The sequence below is a fragment of the Nematolebias whitei genome, chromosome 11 (genome assembly GCF_014905685.2).
Source record: "Nematolebias whitei isolate Nwh7 chromosome 11, NemWhi1, whole genome shotgun sequence".
Classification (NCBI taxonomy): Eukaryota; Metazoa; Chordata; class Actinopteri; order Cyprinodontiformes; family Rivulidae; genus Nematolebias; species Nematolebias whitei.
Window position 1 is genome coordinate 49,420,367 of NC_056508.1, and position 11,910 is coordinate 49,432,276.

Genomic DNA, 11,910 nt, shown 5'->3' on the forward strand with positions numbered 1-11,910 from the left:
AGAGAAAGGACACGAGGGACCACAGAGAAAGGACACGAGGGACCACAAGGGATTTGGACGGTCAAGGGATCGTCCCAAAGAGTCATTGTTCTGGCGGGCGGCCGGGAGGCTGTCCATCAAACCGGGCCAGGTCAGGGGGTCGGTCGGGAGGCCGTCCAAAACACAGAACCAAAGGGAACACGGCTTGCGTTAAGGAGACCTGGGGAGCTGCAGCATGCGACGGAGAGACCTGGGGGGCTGCAGCATGCGACGGAGAGACCTGGGGAGCTGCAGCGTGTGACGGAGAGTCCTGGAGAGCTGCAGCGTGCGACGGAGAGTCCTGGACAGTTGCAGCGTGCGACGAGGAGACCTGGGGAGCTGCAGCGTGCAACAAGGAGACCTGGGGAGCTGCAGCATGCGACGGAGAGACCTGGGGGCTGCAGCATGCGACAGAGAGACCTGGGGAGCTGCAGCGTGCGACGGAGAGTCCTGGGGAGCTGCAGCGTGCGACGGAGAGTCCTAGAGAGCTGCAGCGTGCGACGGAGAGTCCTGGAGAGCTGCAGCGTGCGACGGAGAGTCCTGGAGAGCTGCAGCGTGCGACGAGGAGACCTGGGGAGCTGCAGCGTGCGACGAGGAGACCTGGGGAGCTGCAGCGGGCAGCATGGAAGCCTGGAGAGCTGCAGCGGGCGGCGTGGGAGCCTGGAGGGCTGCAGCGGGCGACGTGGGAGCCTGGAGGGCTGCAGCAGACGGCGTGGGAGCCTGGAGGGCTGCAGCAGACGGCGTGGGAGCCTGGAGGGCTGCAGCAGACGACGAGGGAACCTTGGAGGATGCAGCAGACGACGAGGGAACCTTGGAGGATGCAGCAGGAGACGAGGGAACCTTGGAGGATGCAGCAGGAGACGAGGGAACCTTGGAGGATGCAGCAGGAGACGAGGGAACCTTGGAGGATGCAACAGGAGACGAGGGAACCTTGAAGGCTGCAGCAGGAGACGAGAGAACCTTGAAGGCTGCAGCAGGAGACGAGGGAACCTTGGAGGCTGCAGCAGGAGACGAGGGAACCTTGAAGGCTGCAGCAGGAGACGAGGGAAACTTGGAGGATGCAACAGGAGACGAGGGAAACTTGAAGGCTGCAGCAGGAGACGAGGGAAACTTGGAGGATGCAGCTGCTGTCGGAGAGGCCTGGGGAGATGCTGCTGCTGACGGAGAGGCCTGGGGAGATGCTGCTGCTGTCGGAGAGGCCTGGGGAGATGCTGCTGCTGACGGAGAGGCCTGGGGAGTTGCTGCTGCTGTCGGAGAGGCCTGGGGAGTTGCTGCTGCTGTCGGACAGGCCAGGGGAGTTGCTGCTGCTGACGACGGAGAGGCCAGGGGAGTTGCTGCTGCTGACGACGGAGAGGCCTGTGGCTCTGCAGCAGACGACGGAGAGGCCTGTGGCTCTGCAGCAGACGACGGAGAGGCCTGTGGCTCTGCAGCAGACAACGGAGAGGCCTGTGGCTCTGCAGCAGACGACGGAGAGGCCTGTGGCTCTGTAGCAGACGACGGAGAGGACCGTGGAGGTGAATCCTCAGTGGTAGTGGAGTGCGCCGACCCCTCTGGAGACTTGGAGAGCGCCGACCCCTCTGGAGACTTGGAGAGCGCCGACCCCTCTGGAGATTTGGAGAGCGCCGACCCCTCTGGAGATTTGGAGAGCTGAGGAGCGTCTGCCGGGACCCCCTTGGAATAGGAGAGATGAGGAGCGTCTGCCGGGACCCCCTCGGAATAGGAGAGCTGAGGACCCACCACAGGGGCTGCGTGCAGCGTGGAGTCCACCTCAGGGATGGCTGAAACAGGAGTCTTTAGAGTCTGTAACTCAGTTAATAAAAAATCATATTCGGGGAGCAAAGAAAGACCAGGGATAGAAAGTAAAAAATCCTCCATCTGGGACAAAACGAAATCAAAGGAGGACGGGTTTCTTTTAGCTGAATTAAATAGTTCAAGAATGGTTTGATTAATCTGAAAAATATTTTCAGGTGAAAATGAATGAAAAAAGGGAATGTCTGTATGAGTGGGTGTGGTGGCGGGTGCCGCCCCCACCGGAAACCTGGAAGGTGAGGCGGCGGAACACGCCCCCACGGAGTCACAATGTATACGCTCCGAAGGTACGGCCAGGCTTGGTCGAACAGCCGCGGCGCGGAGTGGCGGTGAGAGGCCGGATTCCGCCCCCACCAGGAACCTGGAAGGTGAGGCGACGGAACCCGCCCCTGTAACGTCAACCGGACCGGACTCACCGAACCGAATAGGAGTGGACCGGAGCTCCCGCGGGACGCTGGATCTCGCCCCCACCGGAAACCTGGCAGGTGAGGCGGCGGACCCCGCTCCCACAAAAACAACGGAACCAGCTCTAAAGTTCTGCTCGGCCGACGAGACCAGGCCGGTCGCCGCAGACTGCCTCCGGAACCGTCTTCTGCCACTACGGCGGCGGTGGGATGGTGGAAGGACAGGGACGGAGTGGAGCTCGTCCATGATGGCACGAGGAGGGAAAAAGAAAAAAAGGTGAGTGTTGCCGAGTGAGAACCTTGCCCGCTGGGTTCTGTTCTGGTCGGGTCGTACTGTCAGGATTTGTGGTCGGAGCGAACCCAGAGTGCAGAACAGGGACTCAACTCGGCAGAAATACAAAAATAGGATTTTAATGATAAATAAAAGTACAAAATAAACAGGCTGACGGGGCAGCAAAACTTACATGAACATAGGAAGGAGGCACGGGGAACTCAGGAGACAAGAGAGACACAGGGAACTCGAGGAACCAGGAAGACTCAGGGAAAGACTCAGGAGACCCAACAAAGAGTACCCAACGAAGACGACCCAACGAAGAACAAGACAGAACGGACGACTTAAATACAGGGACAAGACGAGACGTGATAACAAACAGCTGGGACGAGACACAGGTGGCACTAATAGAACTAATGAGGGAGCACAAGGGAAACAGACACAAACCGGGCCACAGAAAAGTACCATCCTTACAAGAAGAAAGTTTGAAATCAACTCTGATTGTTTCCTTTAGTCTGAAATCAACTCTGGTTCCTTTAGAAGAAAGTCTTAAATCAACTGTTTCCTTTTGAAGAATGTTTGAAATTAACTCTGTTTCCTTTAGAACAAAGTCTGAAATCAACTCTAAAAAAATTAAATCTGGTCCTCTGGACGTGTTCAAAAAACAAAAATTGTAGAACCGTTTAGTCTTTCATCCGAAAGACTTCCTCAGTCTGAGGTGCTGTATTCAGCTCAGTCTTTTAATTAGCACCAGAGGAATTTTTCTTGGTGCAACCACAAAGTTCAGCAGAACCTTGATCGGACCACACTTCAGCAAGTGATTGACTTTGCAGATCAGGCACGCTTAGCACAGCATGTCAAGTCAAAAACTCGACAACGAAACAAGTTTAACTTACTGATAACTCGTCAACACCATCACAATTCCAATAACAACACATTCAGTGGAAGACAACACTCCGGTAGACAGTTGCATGCCAGGTAGACAGAAAAGTGAGTGAAGAATTCAACTCTGTTTCCTTTAGAAGAAAGTTTGAAATCAACTCTGTTTCCTTTATAGTGTTGTTTGTCCGACTCCCCAGCAGGACCACACTCTTGACTTAGTTTTAACACATGGATTATCTGTCTTTGATTTATAAATTTGTGACACTTTTTTTTTTTTAACCACAAACCAGTTTGGTTCAACACCTCTTTGATTTGTGAACCTACACCTCCCCCTCCTCCCAGGCCCTGTAGGATATTTAACCCTTTTGCCGCCGTGCTCTTGTCTTCCATCTTTCCTTGTAATTCTTTTTCAGACTCTGAACTCTCTATTGGTCTTACTACAAATTACTTGTTTTCTCAGCATCAGGAGGCCTGTGTACATGTCTTGGACTCAGTCGTCCTGTTAAAGATCAGGAATTGGAAACGCACGTCCCACCCTTGGGTAAATGAGACCACACAAGAAGCAAGACATCTGTGTAGGAGAGCTGAGCGTAGATGGAAGAAAGAAAAACTTCAGGTGTCTTTTGATATGTTAAAATCATGTTAGAAATTGTATCAGACCACCATTAAACAAGAGAAAAACAAATATTTCTCCAAATTTATCAACTTAACACTAGAACTCCCAAACCTTTGTTTGGTCGGTTTGAAGACACCCCCCCCCCCCCCCCCCCCTAAAAAAAAAACCTCAACGTTACCAGAAATTTAGATTCAAAATTCAAAGCTTTATTGTTATATGCACATTAAAGACACATGTTACCCTGTTTCCTTGTACAATGAAATTCTTACTTTGCTTCCCACAGCGGATGTCTAAAATATTTTATATAAATCTAAGTACAAGCAAGTAATAAAAGATAAATAAAATAAGCATGCAACAATATGATAACAAAAGTATTCGTAAATAGACATGTAAACTATGCAGAAATATGAACTATGCCAATAAGCCTATGTACATACAGTCATTGTGCAGCAGTGCGCTACATTGCTTATTGTCAAACTGGTATGAAAACCCAAGAGACTCATCACACTTATAGATTGTCTAAACACACCTGGCAGTGCCACATCTCCTTTCTGCACTTGCCACATGTGAACCTGTTACAGGCAACACAACGCTTAGTGGCATGGTTATTCTTGCAGCAACACTTAACTTGGCACAATGCCCTTTTCCCTGTGTCAGGTGTGGATGGTTGCTGCTGAGGGCTTTCCTTACACACCTGCTTGGCTGCCATATGAGACTGTGCAAGCTCTCTTGCAAGCTTCACCAGGAAATCCGTCCGTCTCTCTTTGACCCCAGTGCATGCCTGAAAAAGCACATATGCATTCAGTGCTGCAATGTCAATCATGTTGTAAAACACAGCGACTGGCCAATGCCGTGTTCTTGAACGTAGTGTACTTTTGCACCATCTGGTCCATGACATCTACACCACATTTTAGGCTGTTGTAGTCGGTGACTGTGTTAGGCTTTTTTTTTTTTTGGGTGTCCACAGTCTCCACCACACTGTGCATGCTACTGAGGACGCAGACAGTCTTTTTCCGTTTGGGCGCATAAACGGTCAGTGTGGCACCAGAGGTTGAAAACACCTGTGTACTGAATTCCTCACGGTCCAAAGTTTTTTTGGCAGAGTCTGGAAGCTCACGGCGAATCTTGTTTACTGTCCCAAGGAGGGTGGTCTTCCGGCTGAGCAGTCGTTTTGCTAGTGACAATGAGGTGAAAAAATTGTCTGTGGTAACAGTTCTTCTTTTGTCCATAAATGGTTCCATAAGCTTCATTACCACATTTTCCGATAATTTTTCCCCCGTGGGATGACTGGATTCTTTGACAAGATATGGGATGATATTGCATACATACTTTGATTTCAGGTCACATGCCACCCAGAACTTTATGCCAAACTTGTCAGGTTTAGTTGCAATGTACTGCAGGAAACAGCAACGGGTCTTGGTAGGAAAAAGTTGCTCATCTATGATGATGTGCCTTCCTGGGTTGTAAGTTATGCAGTTGGCAATGAAAGACTTCCAAACACCAGAGACTGCAGCAAACCGGTCATTTGTAACTCGTTCACTGCGTGTGTCCTTGTCATTGAAGCGTAGGTGCCGCATGATGTCCTAGAACTGGTTTTGAGCTATAATCTTGCTGATGGAGGGCACTCCCATTGTTGCAGACCATATGTCATGCACCACTGGAGGCGAACAATCCCTCGCAGGATGAGGATTGCAATGAATGCCATTAGTTCAGGGAGGGCTTTGAACCTGTTTTCATGCTGTGACTGGTGTGCATGCTGGACAGTCCACTCCTGTATGGTCCGAAGCATTTCCAGAGAGATGAAACAGAGGAAACTCTGTAAGCGACTCAACATTTTTCTTCTGGCTAAAGCAGTTGGTTCTCCATCCGTGGGATGACATTCAATTGGGCTGTGATACAGAGGTCTTCCGATCTGTTCTTCACGCCACACTGTGCGTCTTTTGCTGTCTCTATAAGCCACTCGTGTGTCTCCATGTGTCCTCTTTTTTCTGGAGGTGGTGAATTCTCATCTACAGGACCATATGTTTGAGATTTGATTAGTGAAAGGTTGAAATAATGTGAAACTGACACAAACATAATATTTGAATTGTAATTCCAAAACATCTCAACTATGCCTCTTTTGTACTAATGTAGGATTTTTTCACACTGCAAAAAGATTTTTTAATTATTATTATTTTTTTGTTTTGTTACGTGGAGATTACATTTTTTGGGTTGATTTGATGGTGTGACAGAGCAGATACTAAAATATTATTTTTCTTTCTGCTGCCTTTCATTTATTTTCTTTCTTCAGTTGTATATATTTTTCTTGTACATAAATTTGCTTTGTTTTTAATGAAAATTAATGACTAAACTAAATGAATGAAAAAAAGTGGCATATTGTTTAATCAAAATAGCTCTGAGTTTTTAAACCTTTTAAAAGTAATTTTGTCTTTTAAAAATTTGGCAGTAGCTAAAGATATTTTTACATAAATTTATACAAAAAACCCTCAGCTACTTGGATAAAAAATACATTTTTAACTAAAACATTCATAAAACCCTAAGTAAAACATCTTATCAAGCCATTTGTCTTGTTTTAGGTCAAAATACATATTCTTGAGCAATTTTAACTTATCAAGATGGTACTTTTTGCAGTGTGTTGTGGCTGGAATACCACGTCGTGTTCAAACAGCTGAGGCGTCGCCCTTCGTATAAAAGATTTATTTGACAAAACATGGGTTACAGATATTCAGAGACAAACAATTACATTAATAAAATATATGCATATAAATGGAGCATTAAAGCACGAACCGTCTCGGTGTGCGCCTCCCGGAAATGCTCGGTGGGCGTGTGTCATTTCCGGCCTTTTATCCCCGTTTGAGAAGGCTAGCTTCCTGATTGGTTCAGCTTCTGTTGCTATGGTTACGACTCTTAGCCCGCCCCCTCAAGGACGTTAACGTCTATATTTCAGATAAGTTTTGGTACACCGAAATCGGCTTTTGTTTAAAGTTTAACTTGCTATTATACTTTAGGGATACAAAATGGTTCGTGTCTAAATTGTTTATACGTAATAATTAATAACTATTAATTATTACCTACCTCATGGGTGTTGATTCAATATCTGTTGAAGGCCTGGTGATTCTGTTTTTAAGGCAGATTCATCTTGGTTTCCTTGACTGCGTTTAAACTGTTAACACTGTTTGTTTAACGTGATTATACCTTAGTGATACCAACTGATTTGAAATCAAGTTGTTTATTTCTAGGAATAATTAATAACTAAATTATTATCTAACTCATGTTTGTGTTTTTACTTGGATCATTTTTATACTTGTTTTAGTTTAGTTTCAGTTGGATTTTACTTAGTCAAACTATATTGTCTAACTTAAAGAGATGTGTTCTAGCTTTATTTATGTTAATCAGTCTGCTCTCTGGCCTGATTTGATTGCTTGTAATATATCAAATGTGAACTTGTAAAATTATCCTTAGCTAATGTGGAATTTCAGGTTTATCCTTCAGTATTATTTTAATCAAGTTTGAAATGATTTCAGGTTTGTCCTTCAGTATTATTTTAATCAAGTTTGAAATGATTTCAGGTTTATCCTTCAGTATTATTTTAATCAAGTTTGAAATGCCATGTATTAAAATGAGGTGTCTGGGTGTCATTATTGAGGTTTATACTAACCGTACAATAATTTAAAGGTTAATCAGAATGTTAATCAATTACCTTACTTATATAATCTCACTTTAGTTAGAATTAATCGTGTTCACAATGTTAGAAACTTACATTTGGGTATAAGTACAAGCGAATCACAACAGACTCTAGGACAGGTAAGACATTCTTTAATTCCAAACACTGAAGACATAGACCTCCCCCACTCCGAGGGAGTGAGTAACATAAATAATCTCGGCCACATATCTATCTCTCTATAAAGTAGACTTAAGATAGTTTGACTAAATAAATACTGAAGGATAAACCTGAAATCATTTCAAACTTGATTAAAATAATACTGAAGGATAAACCTGAAATTCCACAGGTTCTAAGCATTGATGATGGCTACTGTAACAGTGTGCCACCAGATGTACATGTACCATCTTCGGGATCTGAAGCTGAATTTGTAAAGTGCAGAAAGCATATCAAGGAGATCAACACCTCCCATGAACTTGTTATATGTTTCAACAATGGCTGCTCTGGGAACCATTATATGAGTTTTGGATTTGCGATCCCAGCATTTCACATTTCCCACTGGTTCAATGCCAACAAATGAGGAAATCAGGTTCACTGCTTTGTTGTCATACCATCTCACAATTATGTTGTTCTGGTTCACTCTGAAGTCCACTGACCCTCTTCCACTCTTCTTTAATTCTTTTTCATCCCTCATGATCTAATCTTTCATCCTGTTCATGCGGATTGTGCCAATGTAATGGATTCCTCTCTCTTTTAGGTGTTGGACCAGGGGAACTGATGTAAAGTAGTTATTGGCAAAGACCTTGTGATTCCTTCCTGCTGGAAGTGTAGATGTCATTTTCAGCACAACTTCTCCTGTAACACCAACATCAGACTTTTCCCTGGTTGGATTTTCTGCACCTTGGCAAATATTAAAGTCATAAAGAAAGCCACTTTGTCCAGCACATCCCCACAACTTGAAACCCCATTTGTGAGGTTTTGCAGGCATGTAGACGCGTAGATGAGACTTTCCCTTGAACGGTACCATAATTTCATCAACAGCATGACATTCTTCAGGCGGAATGCAGAGAAACTGTTCTCGTAGTTTTTGCAACCACGGTCTGAGCTTCCACAGTTTGTCTTTTTTTGCATCATCAGATGCCCTGAAATTGTCCTGAAAGTGAATTAGGGTCAGCAATTTCAGAAACCGATCTCTAGACATCACATCACAAACTGCAGGAAGCTTTGTTTCCATCTCCCAATAGGCTCTCACACAGGGCATCTGTACGAGCCCCATATGTAAATACATGCCTAGAACCTGCTCCAGCTCTTTTGCAGTTGTGTTTATTGACTTGCCCTCTTTTAGAACACTATACATGTTTGTTTGTTCTGCAATCTCCTGGAGCATTTTGTCTGTGACAAACTGCTTGAAGTACATGTATGGTGTCATGTCACACCTGTTATCTGTGCCTTCCTCAAGACTGACAATGGAAATGACAGATGGAGCTTGATATTTTATTTTTCTCCATTTGTATTCTTTCCTTTTTACATTGGCCTTTCCTGATTCATTTCTGACTGTGTCCAGTGTTGTTGTTGGGACCTCAGCTTCCATGCTTGTCTGGACTACACTTTGATCCTGATCTTCCTCATCACTGCTATCTGAACTTCCTTCATCTTGCACAACCTGGGGAGTCCAGTCCTCATCATCATCCTCATCATCTTCTCCTAGCTGCTCTGTCACTTGAATTCCCATCTACTATCATGATGATGACATTTTCAATGTACTTTCTTTTTCTCTCCTCTTCCTCTAACCTGTTTGACATCTAAAGTACACAAAAAACTGGTCAATACACCATAAAGATGAAAATAACTAAGACAATTGTAGAATATTTGTTATAGTGAAATAACCAAAAAATAATAATTTTTAAATTGCATTTAATGATAATATATAAACAAAATAGTTTGTGGCTGTATTGTAGCAGGCATGACATAGATTACTTTACAAAAATGTTACATGACTGTTCAGTGATGAAGTACCTTATATACCTGCAGTACCAAATATGATACACAAATTTTAACACGATTTAACTGCAATAAAATTAATACATTTTAGGTAATTGTGCACTGTCTCAAAACATAAAGCATTAATTTAAAAAAGTGAATAACAATTTATGTTATTCTTACCGTAACTTCTCTAAAACTGGCAAAGAATTTCCAGAAAAAAACATGTGACGACTCTCATCGGAGAAGAAATTTTGAAAAAAGGAAAAAAGCCGTTTCACTGCCTGCAGTGCAATGATACTCCAGCAGAGGGCAGTGTACATGTCTCAAATTATATACAATAGGTTGTTAGGGTGAGTTTTGATCATGTTGAAAAAAAATACTTCACGGAAATTTATGTAGCAAAAATTATACAAATGGCGATTTAAGCAACTCCACAGCACTGAAACAGCATTAGTAAGGGTTTGTGACGACATTATGATATCAAACAATTCTGGTCAATTTGTGGTACTTGTGCTCCTGGACCTTACTGCTGCTTTTGATACTTTTGACCACAGTATCCTTCTATCACAGCTGGAACAGTGGGTTGGGATCACAGGTGCTGCATTAGAATGGTTCCGCTCATACCTGAGTGGCAGGAGTTTCTGTGTCAAGGTTGGTAATAATGTATCCGCCTCATTACATCTTTCTTGCAGGGTCCCACAGGGTTCGATTCTTGGACCCCTTCTGTTCTCACTTTATTTGCTCCCACTGGGGTCCATCCTGAGGAAACAAGGTCTTTCATTCCATTGCTATGCTGATGACTGCCAGATCTACCTGCCTGTGAAACCAGCAAGTGTTTGCTCCATTTACCCTCTATTAAAATGTCTGGACGACATTAAGGCCTGGATGGCTTCAAATTTCTTAAGTTTTAACAATGAGAAGACTGAAGTCATTGTCTTTAGCCCTAGCTCAACTGCCGCCACTGATCCTGTCAACCTGGACTCTTTTCAGCCATATCTGAAGCAGTCTGGTAAAAATCTCGGGATGGTTTTAGACTCTGATTTCAAGTTTGACAAACAAATCAACTCTTTTCTGCAGAAAAGCTTCTTCCAACTCAGACAGGTAGCTAAGCTCAATCCAGTATTGTCCAGACCCGACCTTGAGAATCTAGTCCACGCCTTTGTCACGACCCGATTGGATTATTGCAATGCACTGTATGCTGGGGTCAGCCAGGCCTCCATTTCACATCTTCAGCTTGTCCAGAATGCTGCTGCTCGGCTTTTAACCGGAACTTGTAGCTCTGAACATATTACTCCAGTTCTGTCCTCCCTTCACTGGCTCCCTGTTCGTACGAGGATAGTCTTTAAAATTCTTCTGTTGACCTTCAAATGCTTAAATGGCCTCGCACCCCTTTACCTCTCTGAGCTTCTGGAACCTTACGTTCCCTCTCGGGCCCAGAGATCATCTGATCAGCTGCTTTTGGCTGTTCCAAAAACAAGAAGCTCAGAGGAGATCGGGCTTTTTCAGTCATGGGCCCAGCACTTTGGTTGGCCTTGTCGCTGTTTTAAGTGCTCAATAAATAAAATAGTATGGTATGGTAAACTCTGGAACAACCTGCCCCCCCAACATCAGGCAGGCCACCTCCCTTCCTCACTTCAAATCCCTGCTTAAAACACATCTGTTCTTGCAGGCATTTCACACAGTGTAAATTGATCTAGTGTTTTTATAAACTGTGACCCTATGTTTTAAATGCTTTTTATTAATTCTTCAGTTATTGTTATTAGTGTATTGTATATATATCAATCCATCCATTATCTTTACCCGTTTCTTCCATTTTGGGTCACGGGGGTCGCCAATGCCCATGTCCAGCAATCACTGTGCGAGGGGCAGGGGACACCCTGGACGGTTCGCAAGTCCATCACAGGGCCACATAGAGACAAACGAGACAAACAACTATTCACTCTCTCACTCACACCTAGGGACAATTTAGAGTTACTAATCAGCCTAACATGCATGTTTTTTTTGTCTGTGGGAGGAAACCGGAGTACCCGGAGAAAACCCACGCATGCGCGGAGAGAAGATGCAAACTCCACCCAGAAAGGCCCCTGGACTGGGGTTTGAACCAAGGACCTGCTCGCTGAGAGGCAGCAGCTCTACCAGTTGCGCCACCGTGCTGCCCGTATTGTATATTTGTACATATATATATTTTCTCTTTAATTTTACTCTCATTGATTGATTGATTGTTGTTGTTGTTGTTGTTGTTGTTGTTGTTGTTGTTGTTGTTGTT

The 11,910-nt window shown here is 44.5% G+C and overlaps 1 protein-coding gene across 1 annotated transcript in view; it reads left to right on the forward strand.

The window, feature by feature from the left end:
* The window catches only part of LOC119417411 (SRSF protein kinase 3), a 118,795-nt gene that overhangs the window by 2,752 nt on the left and 104,133 nt on the right, over positions 1–11,910 (forward strand). The gene's annotated exons all lie outside the window — the stretch shown is intronic.